The sequence below is a fragment of the Podarcis gaigeae genome, assembly GCF_964106915.1.
Source record: "Podarcis gaigeae genome assembly, chromosome: 7".
Taxonomy (NCBI): Eukaryota; Metazoa; Chordata; class Lepidosauria; order Squamata; family Lacertidae; genus Podarcis; species Podarcis gaigeae.
The window spans coordinates 55,567,244-55,592,551 of NC_139683.1; the positions used below are offsets into that span (position 1 = coordinate 55,567,244).

The window sequence follows — 25,308 nt, forward strand, 5'->3', positions numbered from 1 at the left end:
AAAAAAACACCCCACTGCTCTCCATAGGAGTTATATGCTTCATCCATTTTGGACAAGGCCTCCTTTGAAAAATACAACACTTCTCAGATTTCAAATAAACCTGTTGTTCCCTGTTCTCACCCCCAGAAGTAAATACAGTGGTGCCTCGCAAGACGAAATTAATTCGTTCTGCGAGTTGTTTCGTCTTGCGATTTTTTTGTTTTGCGGAGTGCGGATTCCCTGGGTATTAACGGCTTTAAGAAAAAGGAAACAAAATCGCAAGACGTTTTCGTCTTGCGAAGCAAGCCCATAGGGAAAATCGTCTTGCGAAGCAACTCAAAAAATGAAAAACCCTTTTGTCTTGCGCGTTTTTCGTCTTGCGAGGCATTCATCTTGCGAGGTACCACTGTAAACTGTTTCCATTACATATAGAGTCTATTTCTGGTGGGACTTTAACATTCCAGATAACATATTATAGCAATTAAATATTATCATGTAAGCTGACAGCTTCATGCTGGGTTTCAGTTTGGTGCAGCCCAATAAAGTTGATTCCATGCCATCTAGTTCTACGTCCACTTTCCTTTAAACATCCATATGCTTCTACACATGTGTGCACATACATAGTAGTAAACCCCAATGCAATATGTAAAACCCAGATACCTTTTGGCTGTTTATTGAACAGTTGTAAATCTCTGTCCTGGCAGCACTCAGAAAGCATTGTCCAAGCTACTGTGCATATGCCAAATTTGCAGGTCCTTACGGCATTACTTAGTGTTGCACATGTTCATAGTACAAAAGCAGAGTCGATCGGTCATGAAGCACGAAACAGGAAACAGATCGATCACCTTCACAATTTTGCCTACCTTCTTCTTCTTCTTGGAACTCAGGCCACCATTTGGAAAGGCAGTGAATGGTGGTGAAAATATAAAGGCAGGTGCTGTTATTTACCAAGCATCAGGCTACACCTATTGCTTGAATAAATCTGAACGGCATCTTAAAGCAAAGGAGACACTGCTGCAGTAACATTGACAGAAGACCTAGCTATTAAGCTGTCTACAGAGTCTAGTATCAGTGAAATGTTTGACAGCCGCAGGGACAAATATGTATTAGCAACATTGCTTAATCCATGTTTCAAGGGCAGAATTGAAACCAGGCTTTCACCCTATGCAAGCACCGATTGCTGGAAGGATACTGTCATAAATAATAGTGCTGGAGGCCATACCATTATGCACTTCCTTTTCTCCCTCATCCTTCCACTTTGGTCCCCTAGGCCAAGTATATCTCATAAAGCAGAAGATGCACAAGTTTCTGAAACACCACAGTGTGCAAAAGTAGTAATCACAGCAATGCCCATAGTTCTGGAGTCTTATGTTATCAGCTCAGAGTGGGGTAGTACCATCTAGGAAAACTCATTTTGTCTGTATCATTGAAAGAATCTATCCATTATGAAAGGTCTATAGGTGTCATGGGAGATCCTTTCATATAGTAGGAATGGAAAAGTTGACTTCTGAAGGCCAGCAATGGCAAAAGGGGGTGGGAGAGAAAGAAAGGAAAGAATAAATACTGTTCTGAAAAAGTCACCATCCATTATGGGACTCAGATTTCATTTGCAGCTCTCCTGGAGGCAATTTGTCTAACTAGAAAAGTGGGCTTTAAAAAAATAAAATAAAGGTGGCCTTACTTTGTTAAAAAGAGCTATCAGGAAAGTTCTGTAAGTTATAAATGCGGGAGGCTCTTGAGTTGAGAGTGAGACTAAAGGCTGCTTCTCACAAGAAATCTGATGTGCCTCTTGAAAGCAGCCAAGCCATGCTGTCAGCCACTGGTGTGTGCTGGCTCATCACATGCATCCCAGAAACATCCCTGTGCAAGCTATAGCCAAAACTGTTTGCTGACTACATGGAGACAAACCAAATGGTGGAAGGACAACCCACACAAAATGGTAGCAGGACCCAAAACAGGACACACATTTCCACCAGAAGCATTCAGATCAGTCACATTTCTAAGGCTTGCCAGCTGAATTTGGAAAAAGCCGGTTTGGGCATTATGTGCCATGTTAAGAATATTCACTGTTTGTTTTAAAAATGTATTGTGAGAGAAAACAGCACAAGTAGCATAGGTATCTTATGCCGCAGCTTCTCATTCTCTCTCAGTAACTATGGTGTTCCCCTCTCCTTGCCCTGTGCTAATCTATGCTGTAGATAATGCATACAGTCATATCTTGGTTGTTGAACACCTTGATACTCGCACGTTTTGGCTCCCGAACGCCACAAACCTGGAAGTGAGTGTTCCTGTTTGTGAATGTTTTTCGGAAGCCAAACGTCCGACACGACTTCCAGCTTAGTGCAGGAAGCTCCTGCAGCCGATCAGAAGCCACACCTTGTTTTCAAACCATTTCAGGAGTTGAACGGACTCCTAGGACAGATTAAGTTCAACAACCATGGTACAACTGTACTCAGGCTACTATCCTATACATACTGAAATTTCATTATGACTCAATGGGACTTACTTCTGAGTAGACATTCATAGGAATGTGCTGTCAGTAGCAGAAATGGTCGTCTCAAGTGGAAGAATGGGAAACAGCATAGACTCCCTGTGTTTTGTCTTCCTCTTTCTTTGTAACATAAAGTGAGGGGAGGAGACAGAGACAGAACATGGCATCATATTTCTCCCTGTATAAGGGATGCCTTTATTTCATATTCAGACACTGGGCAAGGTGGTACACTTGTCATTCATTGTTCCCCTAAGGTTATCCCATGAGCAAATGAACGTCCATCCAATTTCATAAGGGACATCCGTCTTTGGGAGGCTCTTCTATTATACTGCAGTCTCTGGGGGGGGGGGGGATAAGCTGGCAAACTCTTTCAGAGCTTCACCAACTGGCACTGCCTACTAGGCCTGGCACAATTCTGGCAAAACCCCTCCAATGCAAAGGCCCAGAGCATCATAGGAAGTCTTTGCCCAGCAGTGGGCTGGAAGAGGCTGATAATGAATGACTGATGATGATTATATGAAAGTTCTCAAAACATTTATGCAAAGGGATGAATAGAAGCTAAGTCAGCTCCACACAGGGAGAGCTTTGGATAGCCATGTGGAAGGCAAATCTGACAGCAGACCTACAGTTGTTCGTTCCCCATCTCTAGGCAAGCAGAGAGATGTAGCACCTAGAAATGTGAGTGCCCAGCTAACAATGGCACTTTGTAGTAAACAACTCATGGTGCCAGTTAAGTCGCTAGTGGCATATGCCTCCATGATAACAGTAACAATATTACATAGCAAATGATATACGGGGGGAAATATGGTAAAAAGATAGTTTGATCATAAATTCTTCATCTGTTAGAAGGTAGTGGGTGGTGTAACAGGTGAAACAAGAGTATGGAGCTTTCTAGATGGTTCCTATAAAATTTGTACTATGGAAAGCACAGGGTAGTTTAGATTGAAGTAACCAGTGGCAATTAGTATTTATATAACACTTATCTAATTGCTCAGAGCAGTTCACACCTGATATCATAGTAACTAGGCTAGGCTAACAATGAGGCATGTCTGAGGAGGCACAGATTTGACAAGCCACCCATGCAATTCCTAACAAATACCATATCAGTAACTGTGTGCCCATGGCTCCTCCAGTGCAGCTAAAAAGACAAGTTCAGAAGCCTCTGTTTTTGACCAACCGCAACTCACTGTGACATTCAAATCTAGATACAATATGATTAGACTTAACTATTGCTAGTGAGGAAAAGCCTATTTGAATCCGCAGTTTATGAGACTGATTTGTTTTCACTAACCATAGTGAATACTAGCCACAGTTTATGGTTGAAATATAATGGTAAAGTAAATACTAAATGCTAATCTAAGAAGGATGTTGATGCTTCCAGTCTCCTCTCTGTGGCTGTGCTGGAGGAGGGAGGAGGAGGGAGACCATGGGCCCAAGACTGACTACAACTCATCCATGTAATGCTAAACCATGGTTTGGTGTTGAATGTGTATCGATCCCAGGTTTCGTGTCTGAGATAAAGAAGTGCTTTTTTTCCAGTTGCAAATTTCTCTTCACATTAAGCCCTCTCTCTTGTGGCCTGCCTTTTGTTTATAATTAACTCATCCTTCTTAGACTTCCAGTCAATTCCAGTTTCACCCTTAAGGACAAGAGATGTTTCCAAGCACACTATATGAATAAAATCCTTCATCCACCCATTTCAGCTGCTACTATTGCTAGTTAGGCTGCACCGTCGAGGAGTATCAGCCTGCCAGTCAAACAAATGCCACCCTCTTGAGTCCCCCAAAGAGCCATATAAACCTTTCCTAACTGTTGTTTAGGGCTGTCCTATTAATGGCTGCAGGCCCCATGCAGGTAGTTTGAATATACATTTCCTACGTTTCCCCCCTTCATATTTTTATTGGTGATGTTTTATTAGTCGCATTGCTCCTCAGCTTCTCAGCAGCATTGGCAGGCAGCAATACCATTAGCTTTAGATGAAGGTGTGCATCCTCTTCCTTCATAGCTGAGGCGAAGTACCACAATAAAAGCAATATCGATAAACAGTGCAGCGGAGGAACAAATTAATAAGCAGTTTCATGGTGAATTACTGACCACAAGTGGTGGCTGCTGAATAGGGAAGCTTGAGAAAGCCATTTCTTGTTCTCTGTGCTAAGTAGAGGCATGGGTAGTCATGGAAGCAGTGAACAGGACGGGACTAAAGGGTTTTGGGATGGTGAGCTATTGTGCCTCAAAAGGGGATTTGGCCATTCAGCAGCTTCATGGAGCAAATGCAACACAACCCACAGCAGCTAAAGAAGCAGGCAGGGAGTACACAGCAGTGTTTTTTGGAGACTGGTCTAAAGGGCATCAAGCAATATCACACATGCAAAGCAAATAAATGCTGGGCATATTTAAATGGCAAATGAGAATGAAGGGCCATGGCTATGGTAAAGCACATAGTTTGCATACAGAAGGTCACAGGTTCAATCCGCCTTCAGGTCTGAAACAGGAGATTTGCTGCCAGTCAGACTAGTCAGTGTGGAGCTAGATGGACAAATGGTCTAATCAGGAAGCTTCCTATGTTTCTAAGTAGCTGATGATTTTCTATCAACAGTGCATTGTCCAAAATACCTTGTAGAACCATTATGCCATGTTTCATCTAGGGATGGGGGTAAGAGTCCAGTGAGTTTTGATTCTGAAGCAGACACACATGGTCTGATCTGCCTGTACCAAAGTGGAGGGTCTGGTCAAGGTAGAATCAAAGGACTGTAGAATTGGAAGGGACCACAGGGATCATCTAGTCCAAGTCCCTGCAATGCAGGAATATTTTACCCAGCATGGGCTCAAACCCATAGCTCTGAGGATAAGAGTCTCATGCTCTACTGACTGGGCTATCCCACTATAGTTAACTACCATGATGCTCCAGAACCTGTGCATTGCCGATTCCTATTCTCTCATAGGAATACATGGTGAATGCAAGGTGGTCTGTGGGCTGCCTATTTTCTTTTATAATGGTATTTCAGCTGCTTAAGAGCAGCTAGCTGGTGTGCAGGGCTCCTGCCCCTGCGTGTACAGAAGTCAAGGAAGCAAGCCCACTGGGAGCAATGGACTTTGGTGATGCGCCATCACTCTCAGGGGGCAATTTCATGTACATGTCATGTACAAGCACACTTTAAGGGCAAAATTGTCTGCAAAGTACATCAAATATAAAAATACATTAAATTTCCCCTGAGTGCAACAGCATGTAATCAAGACCCATCAAGACCTGCTGTGTTAACATCAACATGCAGGGTGGCAACAGCTTTTAGGCAGCAGAAATTTATTTTTTCCAGACAACAAAAGGAGACAGGCAGGTAGCCCTCAGACTACCTCATAAGCACTTACAACTAATTGCTTATAACTAAGAGCTTTGTGGGTTTCCCCTCCTTCTATGCAGATTTTTAAGGATACAGAAAGATTTGCTCTTAAAAGCCCACATGGATTTTATCCCTGAAACCATGCCCAGTTCTATCCCAGATACTCACAGATCTTCAGAATATCCGGCAATATTATAAAACAGAAAGCTACTATTTTGCTACATTTGCCGGTTAGGTCATTTTAAATAAATGTATTGGGTACACAATGGAGTTTCTAATTATTTTATTACAGTATCCATGTATTTGGAGGAGGTAGTAATGGTGGGAATCATATTTCTGTCTAGTCATAAAGAAAGCACTTGATTCCCACCAGAACTTTACCAAAGGAAATATTAGAGACAAAACATCTCCTTTGAAACATCCCAACCAGATGGCAGTTCCAATGTTTTATGGCCAGTCTGTTTATTAATGAACATCTGTTTTTGCTACAGAACACAGAGTGGACATTTTATCAAAATGCTTCCTTTCCAGTTTTCAGACAAAAAAAAACCCACCCTAGGCAATTTATTATTATTCAGAAATCTACTAAATTTGTGCTTGATTTCAGCAAATGCACATCAATTGTCTTCTCTACCCTGTTGCTTGTTTACTCAGAAGTTCTTCTTTGTTCAAAGTGTGCAAGCCTTGCTAATATAGGAAGTGTGTAGCAGGAGTTTGAGATCCACTTTTTAATCCAGTGTATAAAAATGGTGAAGGTTTCTGCACAACTCATAGGTTACAGTGCTCAAATTGTGTACTCTCAAAACCTTCCACAGCAAATCAACATAAATGTGTTGAAGTAAATAATTTAAAATTTCTTATCATATGTTTACTCATTAAACAGTCTAAAAATTAATTGCTGAGATTTTTTTCACTCAGATGCAGATTAAAAGAAATATGTGCATTGACACATGTCAATGCACAGTCTATGCGTGAGGAACAAAACGCAGCACAATGCAATGTTTGTTCAAAGCTGCCATAGCAGGATCACACATAGTTTTCTGGAATATAAAATTCATACACACACTTAGTTCATTTTAAGAACCGTCAAAAATTGGTACTGCTCACTTCTGACTAAGCATGAACTAGGCTTTGTTTTGCTCAGAGAGTAATACATTAAAAAGGCACCTTGCAAACATTTTTGTTTCCAGGACGAGGAAAAATGGATGAGAGAAGATAGATGTTCCATTGTACAAGGATTTTATTATCATTATTATTTTTGCATTGATAGAACCTTGATGGATACATTGAATACAGCCCTATATAAATACTTATTGATGATAATATTAGTAAAATTTGTCTACTTTTAGTTTCCTATGGAAAAACAATCAATTAAATGAATAGGAAGTTTGAGGAGATGTCTTCATTATACAATGCTTTTTTTAAAGAATATCTTGCCTATCAATAAAGTCTGAGTGCTAAAACCCCTTTTATTCACCCCAAATTCAGTCAGTGGAGTATCATTCAAATCTTAGACCACTAACAATCCTTTTTTTCAGACAATATCTGTGGCTGCTATAGCTGGGCAAGCTGTGAGTTTCAGGCTTCTTCTGCAGCATCTAATAGCCTCCAGGATTAGAACATCATATAAATAATACATTTAATTGCCCTGGAAAGGCAAGAGCCCCACCCCCTCCCCCCAAATGTAAGCCAGGTGGAATAACTTTAATATCCATGGCTCCATTCTTGGGAGCGTATATTTTCTGCACAGAAAATGAAGCAAGGCCAAGTAGTTTAGAGCTCAAATGTAAGCGAGCGGCCTTCATCAAGTCGCCTTGGCTCAGGTTCATCAACATGATTACTTGCTTAGTCCTGCTCATTTTCCTACAAACATTAGCAGGTTTGCAGTTTTAAAATTGAACTAAGCTGTTTGCCAGCTGACCAATTTGGAAAATGCTCTACATGTTCAGTAACGCTTGTTTGTTAAACATAACTTTACTGGCACCTGCAGAATTGCTCCTAAAATGATTTGCAGCCGGTTTACACCAGGTCACTGGCTGCAGCCTAACAGGTAGATGTGAAAAGCTGAGGAATGATTGCTAAACTTACTGAATCAAGTCATGGCCTTAGTCACTGATAAATCTCTGGACCCGTTTAGGAGTTTTAAGAAATCACAAACCCTAGCAATCCATTTCTAGAGGGTAGGCTGCCTAGTCGTGTTGACTTTGGCAGCTTAAAGGTGGGGTTTTTAAAAGTATTTAAGTACACCAACATAAGAACAGTCGCTGTGATGTTCACCATATTTGTGGTAAATTTATGAGTGTTGTGCCAAGAATTTCTCCCATTTTCCCCCAACCCTTTCCCCATTAATAAATGGGAAAAGAAACTGTATTTAGATTTTATTTTATGGAGATTTTTCCCTCTCCCCAGGAAAATCTCATGGCTGAGGTGCAGGCTTTAGTTGCACTTTTGGGGTATCTGAGAGGTGTTTGTGAACGTCCTTGTTTTCGTTCCACAAATCATCTCTCCGGAGTTCTGTACTCTGCAGCCTTCTGAAAAATCCTGTGACATCCTTGGCTGGGCTTCCTTCTAAGCACAGGAAGGTGGGCAGGCAGCCTGGTGTGTGCCTGACAGCTGTTCCTTGTCATTTTTATTTTAAGTGAAGTCTTTTTAGTTTTAAAGAAATGAGTGGGGAAAGGAGGTTTTTGTTTTGTTGTTTTAAGGTCAAAGAACTCGCCATTAAAAACAAAAGTGAATGCACCCATTTCAGGCACATTTTGCAGTCTTTCCAAGTATTCCTATTTTCCAGAGACAGCCCCAGATTTACTGAAGTTTCTGATCTGATCCTGGAATTTCCCACTTCTCCTATTTTCATCAGATAAATGTTAGAGGGTGTGGAGTTATGCGACCCCCAAGACAAAGATATAAGTAACTATACAACCTTTCAAGGACACCTGAAGGCTGCCCTGTACAGGGAAGTTTTTAAATGTTTAATGTTTTATTATGTTTTTATGTATGTTCGAAGCCACCCAAAGTGGCTGCAACAACCCAGTCAGATGGGTGTGGTTATAAATAAAATAATAATAATAATAATAATAATAATAATAATAATTGAATAAGATGTCCCTTTTTTCATCAGACCAATATTGGAGGGTATGTTGTAGCTAGCTCTCCATCAGATATATTCAAGTATGTATGTACAGTCGTACCTTGGTTCTCAAACGGAATCCATTCCAGAAGTCCGTTCGACTTCTGAAAATGTTCGAAAACCAAGGTGCGGCTTCTGATTGGCTGCAGGAGCTTCCCGCACTCAATCAGAAGCTGCAGAAGCTGCGTCAGATGTTCCAAAAATTGTTCGCAAACCGGAACACTCACTTCTGGGTTTGCAGCATCTGGGAGCCAAAATGTTTAAGTTGCAAGGCGTTCCAGAACCAAGGTATGACTGTATTGAAATTCTAAAATATCCTGAGAATGTGGCAGAAGTATGGAGGTCTCTTTCACAGGGGAATGATACTTTGGAGAGATAGAAGAACCTGTTTCAGTACAGCACCAGAATACTCTGGCCTTCCGTTGTTTCATTTCCCACATACCCTATGGTTATACCCCTCCCAAAAAAAGTGAGTGGGGACCAGGTATGGTGAAATCACAGGGTGAAATGCACCTTTACATAAAGGAGAGAGACAGAGAGAGAGAGAGAGAGAGAGAGAATACCATATTTTTCTGTGTATTAGACGATATATTTTCCTTAGAAATAATAGGCAAAAATTGTGGGTCGTCTTATACACGGATAGCAGAGGAGACGGGCGATTGGTGGCAGCAGGCAGCAGGAGATTGGCAGCGGCGATTGGGCATGTGATTGGTTGCTGCGGCAAGCCCTGCTGACTATTGGCTGCAGCTGAGGCAATTGGGTGGCTATTTACTGCAGCGGCAAGGCATGTGTGCAATCGGCTGTGGTTGTGCCGAGTGTGCAGGTGGTCTTTTGGCGGCAAGCATGCAGACAACTCTGGCCAATCTCCCCCCCCCCCCCGCAGCTGAACACCCCCCCCATTATGTTGCGGTCCAAAAAAATAGGGGTCATCTTATACCTGGGGGTGTGTTATACATGGAAAAATATGGTATATAAAACACAAAGGGGGAGGTTGGGAAGAACAATGAGAAGTGTCTTTTACAGTAGGAAAATGAATTGTTACTAATTTGTTATAAAGCACCTAATGCTGTGAGAGGCACTGAAATAAAAATTAAGGCTGTACACACCATACAATTAAAGCACATGCCATACCTGCAATAAACTTGGGAACTGTAGCCTACCAGAAATACAGTTCTCAGCACCTTGACAAATTACAGTTCTCAAGATTCTTTTGGGCAGTCTTGAGTTTTAAATGCACGGTACATACACAGCCGAACAAAACAACATAGTCCCAGGTTCTTGGCATAATAGACAGAACACAAGAAAAGAAAACGGGATGATCTGGAAACAGGAACATATTTTCCAAGCTCTGGAACTAATCAATTAAAATTAATAAAGTACTACTACCACAAGTGAGCCTTCTGAGATCAGCTGTGGTTTTCAGCGTATGCCTTCCTTACAGAAAACATCAGCTCCTGCTTTTGAATTTTCTGTTCAGTTTTTATTATTTTTGTCTTCTTGTACTTCACTGTGCTTGTGTATTGCTTTTTAAAATACAATTTTAAATTGCATTTACAAGTTGTGAGAAATGAATTAAAACCACACTTTTACACACTACCCTGAAATATTTGATGAAGAGCAGTTTAGGAACATTTTAAATAATAAACATGGAAATGAGTTTTACTCCTTTTCTCTCTTTTGGAGGGAGGACATTAATTTTAAAGGTTAATTTTAAAGGTTACATATATTCAATATATAGTAAGAAAAAAGTTTGGGAAGAAAGCTGCATATTTATTAAGTAGTTAAGAAAGGATGCACATTTTAGATTCTTGTGTGCGCAAAGTTAGTTCTTGGCAGATGATTTGTAAGCACTTCTTTTTTTGTTTCATAATTATAAGTGGAATGTTCTTTAATGTGCAATAATAAGGTTCAAGCTGTGCTATTTTGCAGCTAATAATTATACACAACAGCATGAGGCATGATAGCTAACAGAAAGTTTTCCAGCTTAATAGATTACTCCTATCTACCTGTTTGATTTGCTATGCCTTTGCTTTCTAATCCATCCTTTATTGTGTTAATACAAGACTGAGCAAAGCCAGAGTTACTTAACTTTCTAAGGAAAAAGTGGAAGGCAAAATTGCTGACTCGCCCAGATCATTCCTATAAAGAGAAGCTTCTAAAAGATTTGTTTTTATTTTTGCATATATGGTCAAACTTCTTGCTTCTTTAGAAGTTCATTCTCAGATGGATGCTTCTTCAAAACAGGCTGAAAGCTGTTATCAAGCAGCAGAGGTCAGCAAGTACTAGTTTTGTGTACCAGTCTGGTTCACAAATGAATCCATCATTTCACAGCTGGCCAGGTTGCTATAGACATGCACCATTTCCAAGATTTCTCATGGGGCAAGAATGCTGTGCATCTGAGCCAGCTTATCCATTATGCATTCAGCCACAACATTCCCTTGTTTTACCAATGAGGAGTTTCATCTCAGATTGGGGTGGGCAGTGTGGGGAGGGTATGTCTGTGTGAATGGTGAAGCAGTACTGTCATGAATGCAACTTGGGGTGGAGAGACCAAGGCAGTGCTACCAGTTTTCAAAAGCTAATTCATTCCACTTCCTCAAAAGATCTCAGTCATAGAACACATGCACACCTGTCCTGCAGGAATAGTTACCCAAGATTGTTGCTCTGCTTAAGTGGTCCCCTTAGTAACACAATATGGTGAAGCAAGACAATGATGAAGCTTCAGTCTGTTCCTTGGGGTGCTGCAGAGGTTTCTCCCAAGGATGGCTGGTCTCTACAGTTCTTATACTTTCAACTCAGTCTTTTGATTATATGTCACAGTCTTGATTGTAAATAGTCTCTGGACTGCAATACATATTTGGAAAGTTTTCAAGATTGCAGGATCCTTGCATCATTTTGGACACCCATCTGAATGCCCACCAACACCTTTCTGGCTATGTGAAAAGTCATAATCTCTGCCCTTATCACAGTTCTTTTAGGATCTAGGCACAGCTGTCCTGGAATATGCAGTTTCATCTCCCAAGGAATGTTGTTTTCCTTAATCTGATATTTTGCTACCACCAGCAGCCACTGTAACTTGCTTTTCCTGACTCTGGCAAGCTTGCAAGCCACCTTTCCAAACATAAGGAGAGCCTACTGGATCAGACCAGTGGTCCATCTAAGTGCAACATCCTGTTCTCACCCTAGCTATGTGTGAGATCTGTGGGATCCCACAAACAGGATATGAGTACAAGTGCAGGTGGGCCTGGGGGAAACTTGGTTTTTAATAAGTAAAAAACTATTCAGAAAGAAACCAAAGTGGGGGGAGGACAAAAAAGACAAACTGCAGAATGAGCTTTTGAGTACTGACTGTTGGGAGGAGAAAACAGGAGGGAGAGGGAATAAAATGGAATATCTTAGAGTACGAGAGGACTGGCTGGCTGAGACACTGAACAGGACATTCAGCAATATCAACATTTTGTTGCAGATCCCACTTGCTAAACTGAAACCTGTGAAAAGTGACAATGCGAAAAAGCTGCTACCTAAATTGCATATCTAAAAATGGTAGACATTAATTATGTGATTCACAGCTAAAGAGTGAGTAATAACTGGAATTAAATTCTGATACATCTATTGGCTCAGCAAAAACAAGCATTTTTAAACTCTCTGAAGAAATAATGCTGGCGTAGACTGTTGTCTGACCGTTTTGAGCTAACATCTGTAGTTGACACGCATATACCACACAGATGAGTCAAGGGAACCAGATGACACAGATCAATAATCCCTTCCTTTCTTTTGGTAGCCCTGTTCAGAAGGAGTGAGAAGCAGGACTAAGTAGGATGAAGCCTAGGGCCTCTAAATCTAGGGGCCTCACCAGCCTGCCCTCTCCCCAGTGCCGCAGTCTCCCCTCTCCCAAAATTGCAAACCCAAGACTTCATGCAACTCAGGCCCAGCAACTATGAGACTCAGGGCTAGCCAGTGGATTCCATGTGATCTGGAACCCTGATCTAAATCACTGATCTAAAAAGAAGCAGACTCAATGACACTGGGAAGATTTCAATGCAAAGTTCCTGGTTCCTCTATTTCACTTCTTCCTTTTGATTCCCTGAGATGCAGAATATCAGTGCTGGCACCAACCAGATGGTTGAGGTAAATTGGGGCATTAAGTGGTTTGTGCAGCACAGTTCTTTTTTAGCATGCTGACCTAGCAAAATATCTGTATTAATCATCACTGTAATACAGTACAAACCCATTTATCCAATTGGCCTGGAGGGCATCCAAAACATTCAGATAATCAGATGTTCCAATAAATGGAAGCACACAGGGGTTGCATGTACATGGGATTACCCAACCAACATATGGTGGATTTGATTCTGCAGTATTGCCTTGTTCCTTTCTCTAAGGCAAAATAAATCAGTAAAAATGTCCTGTGAACAAAAATCGTACTCCATCAGATTAGCAGCGGATAAAAAATAAATAATTTTCTTCTGTGTATATCAAGGGGGGAAGTCATATGTACAAAAATGCATTTTTGTTTTATACTTCTTTTGGATCCATATGTGTTACAATGTTATAATTACACTCTCAGACATATATTGATTAAACCGTTTTCACCTACATTCCTATGCACATGCATATTGCCAGTGAGAGAGCCTCATTGCACTCAGTAACACTTTACTTAAACATGCTTCGAATTGTTCTCTTTTGGCTGAGTCAAAAGCCCTCCTTCCTTCCTATCAAACTATCTCAAGTTCCTTCTCTTGAGTCATTATTTTCTTTCCTAAAACAGTATTTCAGCATGTCACAAATAATAGTTTAGGCTCATTCATTATGGAAGCAGGCAAGCTAAAATGGTGTGAACATCCCCCTTTATCCTTTTGCATCTCTTCCAGAATTGGTTGCTTATGAAACCTTAATCGAAAACTATGGGTTAGTTAAAGGTAAAGGGACCCCTGACTATTAGGTCCAGTCACGGACGACTCTGGGGGGCCTAATCTTAACAGTAAAGTGAGTTTAAACAATCAGTGTGTGTTGCAGCCTTGCAGCAGTTCAACATCTGGGTTAGGGTGCAGAACTAGCGGAGCAAACAAGTGGAGACACTGTCACATCTGCAGCCTGGCCACTCATGGCAGCAGCAGTGGAAAGTGGCAGTGGGGAGACAGGCAGATTGGGCTGATTACTGCATGTGATCCAGGCTGGCACAAGGATTGGTCTGCCCTGGTTGTGAGGCCCACTGAGGATACAGCAGATTGCAGACTTACTCTTCACAGCAACACGCCCCCCCCCCTTGGAATGCCTTATTTTGGCTCTTTATCTCTTTCTTAGCAGATCAAAAAGAAAAAGGAAAGGACCAAAAAAAGAAGGTAGAAAGAAAAGGAGGAAAAAGAGAGAAAGAAAAAAATAAAATAAAATAAACACATTTGACTTCCAATTAGACTCATTGTATTATTATTATTATTATTATTATTATTATTATTATTATTATTATTATTTTATTATTATTATTATTATTATTATTATTATTATTATTATTATGCAGATGGCGTTGTGGGTTAAACCACAGAGCCTAGGACTTGCCAATCAGAAGGTCGGTGGTTCGAATCCCCGTGATGGGGTGAGCTCCCGTTGCTCAGTCCCTGCTCCTGTCAACCTAGCAGTTCGAAAGCACATCAAAGTGCAAGTAGATAAATAGGTACTGCTCCGGCGGGAAGGTAAACGGTGTTTCCGTGTGCTGCTCTGGTTCGCCAGAAGCGACTTAGTCATGCTGGTCACATGACCCGGAAGCTGTACGCCGGCTCCCTCGGCCAATAAAGCGAGATGAGCGCCGCAACCCCAGAGGCGGCCACGACTGGACCTAATGGTCAGGGGTCCTTTAACCTTTACCTTATTATTATTTCTATTATTTTTTCGCACACAGTTCCAGATTACTATATTACTTTCTTTGTTTTCATCAGAAACCAAAAACATTATATTTCTTATTTTACAAGAATGATTCTAGTTTTGCCAGGAGATGTTTATTATTACAATAGAGATAAAAGTCAAATATGAAAATTTGAGTAAGTTAAAGTGATGTTCTGTAATTTTTCAACTCATTGTTAAAAATGGTTAATTGATGTAGTCGTTATTGTGGATTTTTTGTTATTGTTGAATCTTAAATAAAGTATTTTTTAAAGAAAGGAATGCCTTATTTTGGTTCTGGGTTGGCAGGTATTGTGGGGGGGGGGGGGGGGATTGCAGCCTCAATGTTGCATCTGCTGATACTGGTGCTCTCTCCATGGGTCCTTTTTTTGTTACAGTGGTACCTCGGTTTTTGAATGTGTCCATTGACGAACATTTCGGTTTACAAGCACTGTAAACCCGGAAGTAAATGCTTCGGTTTTCAAACACGCTTCGGAAGTCGAAAGTGCCACGCAACTTCTGCTGAGTGCAAGATCCTGAGGCCTGGCTGTCAGCTGTTGAGTTTCCGGCTTTTGAATGTTTCAGAACTTGAACGGTCTTCCGGAATGGATTACGTTTGAAAACTGAGGTACCACTGTATTTGAAATATGCAATAAAAGCTAAGAACACCAGATGCTTGAAATTAGTTAGAGAGCCCTAGAAGGAATCTGAAGAGAAGCCTAACCAATTATTTCCATCAGGGTGGAAGATGTCAGATATACCTGTACCACAGACTGCAGTATAATGTCCCATTACCTGATTCTGATGGTGCTTATGTCTGAGTGGACAGGTATAGCAATAATTGTTTTCATATAGCAAAACTGAATATGTCAGCTATGACATACGATAAAGGCTTGTATCCAATGCAGTGCTAAGGAACTGCCCTGTCGGTGCAAGGATTTCTGCAATGGGAATTTTCTCCCTCTTCCCCTCTCACATGGCCCTCTCCAAATCTGCTCCGGAGGGTTGCACAGGGTAGAAGAAGCGAAAATCCTACACCCAAATATAATCCTTGCCCTGGTGGTTATGTGGCATTGTATTGGATACAAGCCATGGTCAGTCATGCTCCGTTCTGCTCTCATTCTTTGTCAAGTAGTAGCTTTGCCTCCATTGTGATTTCTGTGGCTGCAGCAGGAGCTTCCACAGCAGCAGCAGCAATTGGTCCAGGGTTTCGCACTGGAGTCTCTTCCATCCCTTCCTGACCATGCCAGGGATTGAACTTGAAACTTTCCGCATGCAAAGCTGGTACTCTACCACTGAGCCATAACCTTGAGGCAGAGGGCTGGAATCAAATAGCACATGAGAGCAAAGGAACTCGTGGAAGGTGTAGGTACCAACTGGCTCAGAGAGTTGGTGCCACTTCTGCACCACAGTTGATATGCCACATCTGCCAGTCCTGCTAATCCACTGGCACTGGCAAGGATCAGGGTGAGGGAAGATCAGCACAGCCCTCCTGCACGGATTGCAAGTGTGAGGCAAGCAAGTTCCATGCTACTGATACATACAAACACACACACACACCCCCTCATCTCCATCTGGCAGCTCCTAGTTTAGAACCAAGTGAGAGACTGCTAATATTTAAGGTTTCTCATTGCATGCTGCCTTTCAGTTTTGAATGTCAATTCTTTAAAAATGGTTTGAAGTAGAAATTAAGTCGTGTGCATCCTGGATAAATACTGGCTAAACATGAATTGTTTGAAATATGGGGTATTAAAAATTAAATGTATGTCTCAGGGACATATATTTAAACTTCTTAACCCTCAAATATCCACGGCCCCTCTTGCATTACTTGTTCTTAGCTCCTACTTCAAACCCTTGTGATCCACCTGCATGTGCACAAACATACACACCATTGCTGATTTTCCAAGGGTTGTGAATAGACGAGTAACAGAAAGGATAACAGGAATTGTTTAAAAACACTGCAATTTAATTATTGACAAAATTAGAAGGTACTTAGACAGCCTTGTTGTCACAGATCACAGATGTCCCTTGTTGCGATGAACACACAGGACTACAGGACTGAGAGGAAAATAGCAGTACTGTCTTCCTAGACTCCAGCATGATTTGAGCCCCAGTGGAGACTTTTGTTCTTATTAATTTGGTCTGGCTGTAAATGTTCCAAGCTGGACCAGGTCTCTGCTTGGGTGACAGCCAGATTATGGTCTTGACTATGTAGCCTCAAAGGGTTGTGTTCCTGTGGTCCAGTCTCTCCACCTGCCCATTTCTCTCTCCCTCTTATACCTTCCTTGACCACCTGCTTACTTCTCTGCTTCTTGCTGTCTTGCAAGCCTTTTCCAGGCTCCCTGAAGTAAGACTGAATTTTGACCCACTCTGCAACCCCAACCATGTTTACCTGAAGTCCTGCTGAACTCAATGGGGCTTTCTTCTCACAGCAACCCTGTGAGGTAAGATAGGCTAAGAGAGATAAAACAAATGATCCAAAATCTGTCAATGAGCTTCATAGCTAGGTGGGGACTTGAACCTGGTTCTCTCCACTCCTAGACCAACACTCTAACCACTACACAGATTCCCAGGAGATTCTCAGTAGGCCTCCCTCTGTGCACTTTGCTCCACTACACATACCATTTATGAGTGTTCCCACTCCACTCTCAGTGTGCTGTTTTCTACTTGCACTGAACTTTTCAATGGAGGTGGCATTTAAGAAAAAGCTCCCCTCGCAGTCAGAACTAGAACTTTGCTTTCTGCTACCACGTAATTCTACCACCTCACTTGCCTGCATTGTTAGATTTCAGCTCCAAACCTGCTGAGACACATTCTTGACTGCCTATGGCCCAACACTGTCAATTACGGAAAGGAAGCTCTGCCAAAATGCTTCAGCAATTGGGATTTATCCTGCATGTGCCTAAATAAAATCCAGAGGAAGCGAGAAAAAAGTGAGAAATCACCCCTGACAACGCATTTTACCTGGCAGTCCAACACTGTTTATCAGCATAATAAAAAGTGCCAATACTTACCACCTGTCTAAAATATGCAGTAATAATAAACACTGTTAGAGGGCATATTATGGTCAGGGTTGAGATATTAATTTATAACTCTGGGAAGAAGTGAAAGAAGGGAAGAACTACAATACCTCACACAGGGCAAAGCTTGCAGAAGATGAGGCCAAGGCCTTTTTGTCTTTGATGAGCATCATTGGAAAATTGCATTGATTTTTTTTTTTTTAGTAATAAAATAATATTCCGTTTTATATGATCAGGTTACTGAAACAAATGGCCATGATATTACCTTTCAGCTCTGGTGCTGACAGCATATTTGGTGTGCCTCACACTTGCTTGGAAATTGAACACTATGGAAAGTTCTCCATAAAGGAAGAATGCCAGTTACTTCAAGAGCATTTACTCAAGACTTTTCAGCAATGGAGAACTTACTCAATATTTTTTGTCCAAAAGAGCAATTTGGACAGAATAGACACTGGCCAGAAAGAGTATGGGACTAAGGAGACACGGTTTCAATCCTCACTTAACCATGAAGCTCAGTGAGTGATCCTTGGCCCATCACTATCTCTCAGCCTAATCTACCTCAAGGGTATCGTGAGGGTGAAACAGGGGCATTCCAACCCCTTTCAAGACATGAGGACAGCCCACAAGCATCCCCTCTAATGACGGTGGCCAGTTACATGTTGCTTAAATAAAGATGTGGATGAACAATAACAAGGATAAAAGAGGATCCTATTTTGCATAAAATTTGTATATGGTACTTTGTATGCATAGGCACATATTTAGAAAGAGAGCACATAATACATCTCACCATAGTATAAGTAAGATGTTGGTAGGCAGTTACAAGGCTCCTGCTCCCCGTTCTTATGGTTCCTTATCTGTCAAGGTTCAAGGAATCCTGTCCCTCCCCCAGTGGCAGCCAAAAAAGCAGGTAAACAAGAAGAGTCCTTATCACATAATTTATTCAGTATTCACAGAGACAAAGGAGGAATGTAGTCCTTATTAAATAATGACGCTGCTCCGAGTAAAACCCAATCCCCTCCTTCTCTCTTATCCTACGTCATCCCTGCACCAGCTGATCTGGGCTTTCTGCCTCTGAGCTTTCTGTTTTACTACTCTCAATGCACGCCTAGTCCTGGGAGAGGAGGACTCAGGAATGCTCTCCAAAGACACTGAGTCTGTCAGTTGTCTCTCCCCTGGTGTTTCTTCTTCCTGCTCTTCCTCTCCCGATATTTCCCAGCTTTTCTCCTCTGCAGTCTCTGAACTATGTCCTTCTGCAAACCACTGTTCTAAATCTATACTGCCCTCCTCTTCTCGGGACGGTTCAGGAGAAGGGGGGCGGCGGCTCCCACCACTCCTCCTCAGTCCAGCCCCTGACATCATCTTTAAACCAGACTTAGACTGGGCAGCCCTCAAACAGAGGAGGCCATCGAATGGAAGACTTCCTCTGTCACTCCTTCAAAACAGAGGAGACCCTCTGTACAGTAGGACACATAGTCACCCTAATTCTGACTAGCGCTGGTTCAGTCAGTTTCAACCTGTTTGCCCTCATTCCACCTGAGCACTTCCTCAGAGGTATCAGGTCCCAGAGGAACTGGTTGTCATCAGCATATTGATAACAACTCTAGACACATATGGATGTCACTGTCCTCTGCAGCCCCCATCTTCCAGAGTAAATCTAAATGTACACAAATCAGCATCCACTGTCCACTGCTTATGCTATTATATCTGTTTAAAGAATATACAGGGAGGGAGAGCAGGGTAATCCCTAGGGCTAGCAAAAGAGGGGTTTTTTTAAAAAAAAAGATTAGGAAATAATAACTAAAGCTGCTTGCTTTATTACTTCAGGTAAAATATCTTATGAATAATATAATCATTGTGTGTGGTTATTGGGTGTAAAAAAAAGATGTGTAATCAGTGTACTGTGATACAGGAACATTAACACTTTTCACACTGACTAGATACAGACTCGAAAATGAGTTTTAAAATCCCTGGGTCACCTAAGCGGGCAGAATATTCTACACAGAGAACCTGAGGCCAATATGCGGTATTTAATTTATCTCAGGCACTGAAGGGGTTTATGCATCCCATCGCCTGCTCTTTTTTAAAAAATAAATAAATAAAACCTTACCTTCCTGTTAGCCTAAGTTGAATGCTTGGAGATCAGGAGTGACAGACTGAGGCAGGGAAGGGCACAGAAATCCTTGAACTATTGCAGATATTGCAGGTTTAAGAGGGAATAGCTGAGGGAAATGACTTAAATTATAGCAAGGACATGTTTATGGTAGCACAGCATTCATAAATCTTGTGTGTGTGTGTGTGTGTGTCACCTCGTCCCCAAGAGTATACAAAAAACTCCTTAGTGCTCATTCATTTGTTATACAAATTAAAAGAAAAGAGCGTGTGTAGCAATTAATATATTATCATAGCCTGTGTGTGTTTGTTTAGCAGGCCTCATTCAGCCCCCTTATGCTCTTTTCCCACACCCTTGTCAGTTTTCAACAGCCCCTATGTCCAGTGGGGCAAAGACATATTGGGCCATGATTGTGCTTCATGTCTCTATTATTTCATTTAATTAATACATTTATTATAGCCCACATTTCTAACAAGTACAAGGGCTTCAGAGTGCCTCCCATTCAGGCCCTGAACTGTTCAGCTTCAACAAGATGGCTGCCTTATGTGCCCTCAGGCTTTGATGGAATCCACACACATATTTAAAAAAAACACACTATGAAAATGCTTTTAAAAAGTTTTGAAAAATACATTGAATTTGGCATAGCTCACTCTCGCCATCTAGTGTCACATTTGTATATTGCATTTTACAACACATTTAGAACATTTTATTTGCAGCTGTGTAGCTGGGTTCTTTGCCTTAGGACCATGTTTAGTATGCTTGTTAAGATGCTTATTAAGTATGCTTCTTAAAATGCTTATTAAGTACCGGTAATATTATTTCTTTCTGCAGTGGTGCAGCTATTGCTGTTTTAATAACTAAGTGGTAACCCTGTGAAAAGAATGGATGGTTGGACCAACTGACAGCCATATCTTCTGGGCAGTTACATGCACTAGTGCACTTCAGATGGAAGGCAGCGGATGAGATGAGATGAGATGAGTGCTGCTCCTAACGGAGGGTGTGGGGAATTCTTCCACATAAAATAAAATGAATCAAGATAGAAAAGTTCTGCCACATCCCTGATGTGCTGCTTTTCTATGTGCAGGGACTACTTTTGTTTGGCGGGGCATTCAGTCATGCTCGCCCTGCTGTGAAGCCAAGAACAGAGACACAGGTTAACGATGGCAGTGAGAACTAGACCACAGAAACATCTATTATGTGTGTTATTTTCACTATGTGTTCCACCCCCTCCGCTTTGTATTTTGAATAAACGGAGAGCTGCCGCATTTTCTTTCCCGGAAAATATATCCCGATACCCACCTTCCCAGAAAGGCTTTGGAGTTTCTCCTCTTTGGCTCCTAAATAAATGTAGGGAACTGAAGTTTATAAACACACTAGAGCTTGTAACATTAGAAACACTCGGTGTGTTTGCAGGTCCCCAAACGCACAGCCTCATTTGCTGCCCAATCAAACTCAGTAGTTGTAATAGTTACCTTGGCAGGTCTTGCTCTGGAGTTTAAAATTCCCAACCTACAATATATATAGTTAGTCTTAATAAATAAATGACTTGGACCATGCATTATATATATCACTCAAATCCACGAGGACACAAATTATGTATAATACATCGGCTGTGTAATTTATTTATTAAGCAAAATGTGAATTTTCCATGCTTGTGTTTTGAGGCACAGTTTGTCACACACAGCTAAATGATGTATTCTTATTAGTCCCACTCAATTACCAAGTCATCCCTCTGTGCACTGCGTATTGGTTAATGATAGTGCCACAACGCTTGCGTCTACAATACCTGTGATTTTAGTGATTCATAACCACTCACTAAAACTGTGAAAATGATAAATTGACTGCTGTTGATTAAATGCCGCCAACAGTATGTTTCGTATGTGTTTGTGGTTGGTGGGAAGTTAAAGAAATAGCATTGCTCCAATCATTTAAATATCTAATTAAGCGGAGCTCTTGCTAGATATGGGCAGGGTGGGGGAGGGAACATTCAGTGGAAGAAAAGAGCATCAAATACAATGGAGGAGGAGGAGGAGGAGGGAGACTTCTGTGTGTGTGTGTGTGTGTGTGTGTGTGTGTGTGTGTGTGTGGACATCTGTTCCGGTGTAACATTGCAGGCCGTACACAAACAACAGGGAGGGGAGAGAGTGTAAAAAATGAAAGTGGGGGAAGCGAAAAAAGTACAACATCTTTCTACGCTCACTGCACAGCTGCACATGGTTAATTTGATGGCTTCAGCTGACTGCCAAGATTAGCATAGCTAGGACAACTGTGTCTATGCCACTAAAAGTCCAAGTGACAGCTCATGGAATTGGGGCAAGTAGAGAAATGGGTTGCCTACCTTCCTAGGCAAAGCGAGCCAGCTAGCCTCTCTCAGAGCTCTGCGGCATGGGCCTAAGACAGGGCAGAGAGATGGAAACATCAACTTTGAACAAAGATTAATTATCTCTGTTGCTTTGGTTAATGTCTTTTCTCCCCCTTTTGCTAATTCTGCTCTAAAAGTCTTGCAACTAATAGAAAGCAGAACAGCACAAGGACAAGAGGAGTAAACATCCCCTTATCCGAAATATGGCTTGCAGTGTTGGAAGAGTCCAGGTCACCTTAATAAAGAATTTGACTTATGCCCAGTTCCAAATTGAACCAGTTTGACCTTTTAAGTGTAAAACAGGGTGGACTCAGATATTGCTTAATGTGGGTCGAAAGAAAGCAGATTGTCATTTGTGATACATATGGCAATGACCAATATTGCTGCAATATGTAATGATGTCGTTGGGTTCATGGCAACCTATATACTAAAAAGAAACATATTGTGTGCAGTTCATATTTAAACACAGTGATTGCAAGCTAAATTTAAGAGCAGCTTTCATTCATTTAGGGAGTTTTTTATATGTTGTGGTTAACGGAAGTTGAACACTAATGTAAGTTGGATGAGCATAACCACCGGCAAAAATACACATTTTCCTGATGACACAGGAAATGTGCAAAATGTGCAGGAAATGTGCAAAAGATCATAAACAGGAAGTGTTATCCATTGTCTGTTTTCTGTTTTACTTGTAAAACTTTTATTAGTTTTAAAACATACAAGGGAAAAAGAAGGAGGGGAAGAATTTCGACCTCAGAAGAAAAAACACTTATCACATACAATATTTCATCTACAATCTGAATTACAACAAATAATTAAAAAGAATCCATGTACAAAGATAATAGAAAATGGTGCATTAAAATTATATACTACTAACTAACTACTACTACAAAGTAAAAATAAGGCTATGTTTTCAAAAATAATACCTTGGAAGATATCAGACCAAGCAGGTGCATATTGACCAGGCAATATTCAAAATACCTCAGATAAATTGACATTCTCCAACATTGTCTGCACACTATACCTATTGTATGGGTAACACTTCTGTCTGTGTGAGAATGTGCAAGATAACCAATGCACATCCACATCTTTCATTCAACCCAATTAATCCTAACATACACATAGTTGGCAATAACTGAGTTCTTGACATGCCGCAGACCACTCAAACCAACAGTTGGGTTGAGTGTCATTTGCTGCATTTGCTGCATGTTTCCATAATACACACAGTCACTTCCAATAATTAGTGTGTATGTGTGTTTGAATGGGGGCGGGGAGTGACCTGAAGTGGAGCCAACTCTTCTGGCTCACTCTGGCAATGACAGGAGCTGCGGTACCAGCTTTTACTCCCAACCACCCAGTGACTCTCTCTTTCTCTCAGTTTCCCCTCCCATTGACACTGATGGGATGGGAAACACCTGACACAGGATGTGGTAACATCATCAGTGGTAGATATATGTCTGTAGGCCTTTCCATGTGAGTATCCTAGACCTCTGGTACTTCTCCAAAAGGCATGGGACATTTCAAAAGTGGGACTGGAGGGGTGGAAGGCAGGGAGACCAGCAATAGGTGGTTCCAGAGCCAATGACAGGTGGAGTCACCTGTTACCAGGTTGTAAGTAAGAAGGCCGGGAAGTAGGGGCAGGCTGAGGGTAGAGTGAGGTTGGTTGCGTTGTGCCCCATTCACTCTAATAGACCAGATTTCCACTGGGGCACTTCTTTCCCATCCTAACCCTTGCCCCCCTCAGCCTTTGATGGGGGTTAGGATTTCACTGTAACACAACTCTCTTTACTTCAATGAATGGAGAATTAGAGCCAACCTTTCTGAGATTTGACTAAGGGTTTCTAAGGAGAGTAGATGTTTCATTTATGACATTCAGCCCACCAAGCTGGCTTCACCCAGAGGCTGAATGCTATTCTTCTTCATAGCTTTCTCATTCTTCAGACAGTCATTGTAAAAAGGAAACAAATTCCTTCTACAAAAAGTTATTATATAGAAAATAAAGAAAATAAAGAAACTAATTACCTTTTAAAGGAGCTTCTCATATAGCTATGGGAATCTATTTTAAAAGGTAATTATGACCAGCTACAGCTGCAGACTTTTTTTCAACCTGGTGAACCTGGTTGATCACACAGGTAATATTTTCTGCCATGTATGCAGTATGGGTCCAATATGAAAATAGGTGTAGAACTGGAAAAATACTAGCCAAAACAGCTTGGGGGAAAATACCGTCTTTATGAATTAATAAGAATGCATCACACCCAAAAGTAATTCCCTTAATTTCTGAGTGAATTGAATGTGAATTAAGTTCCTTTTGCAGTAGCTTTTGGGGGTCTCAGTATAATTAGGAGAGACATATTTTTTGCAATATATCCATGTGAAAATGTGCTGTTTAGAAAATATGCCCAGCCTCATGCCATTTTTGTGCTAAAGCATTTCTCCAATTATTTTTAATTATGCTTTTTTAAATATAAGTTAGCAATTGAACTAAAATATAATTATGCAATTATTGGGGTGGGGGACTTAATTCACATTTTTGTTACGTGTTTACAAAAATAAGACATGATTACGCATATGTTATGTCTTGCTTCAGAATATTCCATCAGATACCAAAAGGATGTTATACAGGGATGAGATTAGGATCCAGCAGATCTCTGGGTGCGGCTGGGCTACACTGCGTTAACTCCCTCATCTTTGGCTCAGTCAGAGATACAACTTAATGTGTCAATTTTATTCATGTACAGTGTTACCTCGGGTTAAGTACTTAATTTGTTCCGGAGGTCCGTACTTAAGCTGAAACTGTTCTTAACCTGAAGCACCACTTTAGCTAATGGGGCCTCCCACTGCCGCTGTGCCACCAGAGCACAATTTCTGTTCTCATCCTGAAGCAAAGTTCTTAACCTGAGGTAATATTTCTGGGTTAGCGGAGTCTGTAATCTGAAGTGTATATAACCTGAAGCGTATATAACCTGAGGTACCACTGTATATGAATTAACCAACTACTTATCCT

General features: G+C 41.2%; 1 long non-coding RNA gene across 1 annotated transcript in view; it reads right to left on the minus strand.

Moving 5' to 3' along the window:
• The window catches only part of LOC310848273, a 127,426-nt gene that overhangs the window by 88,049 nt on the left and 14,069 nt on the right, over positions 1-25,308 (minus strand). The window contains exon 2 of the long non-coding RNA XR_014566260.1: positions 22,281-22,333. This is a non-coding gene — a long non-coding RNA (uncharacterized lncRNA). The remainder of the gene's footprint in view (positions 1-22,280; positions 22,334-25,308) is intronic.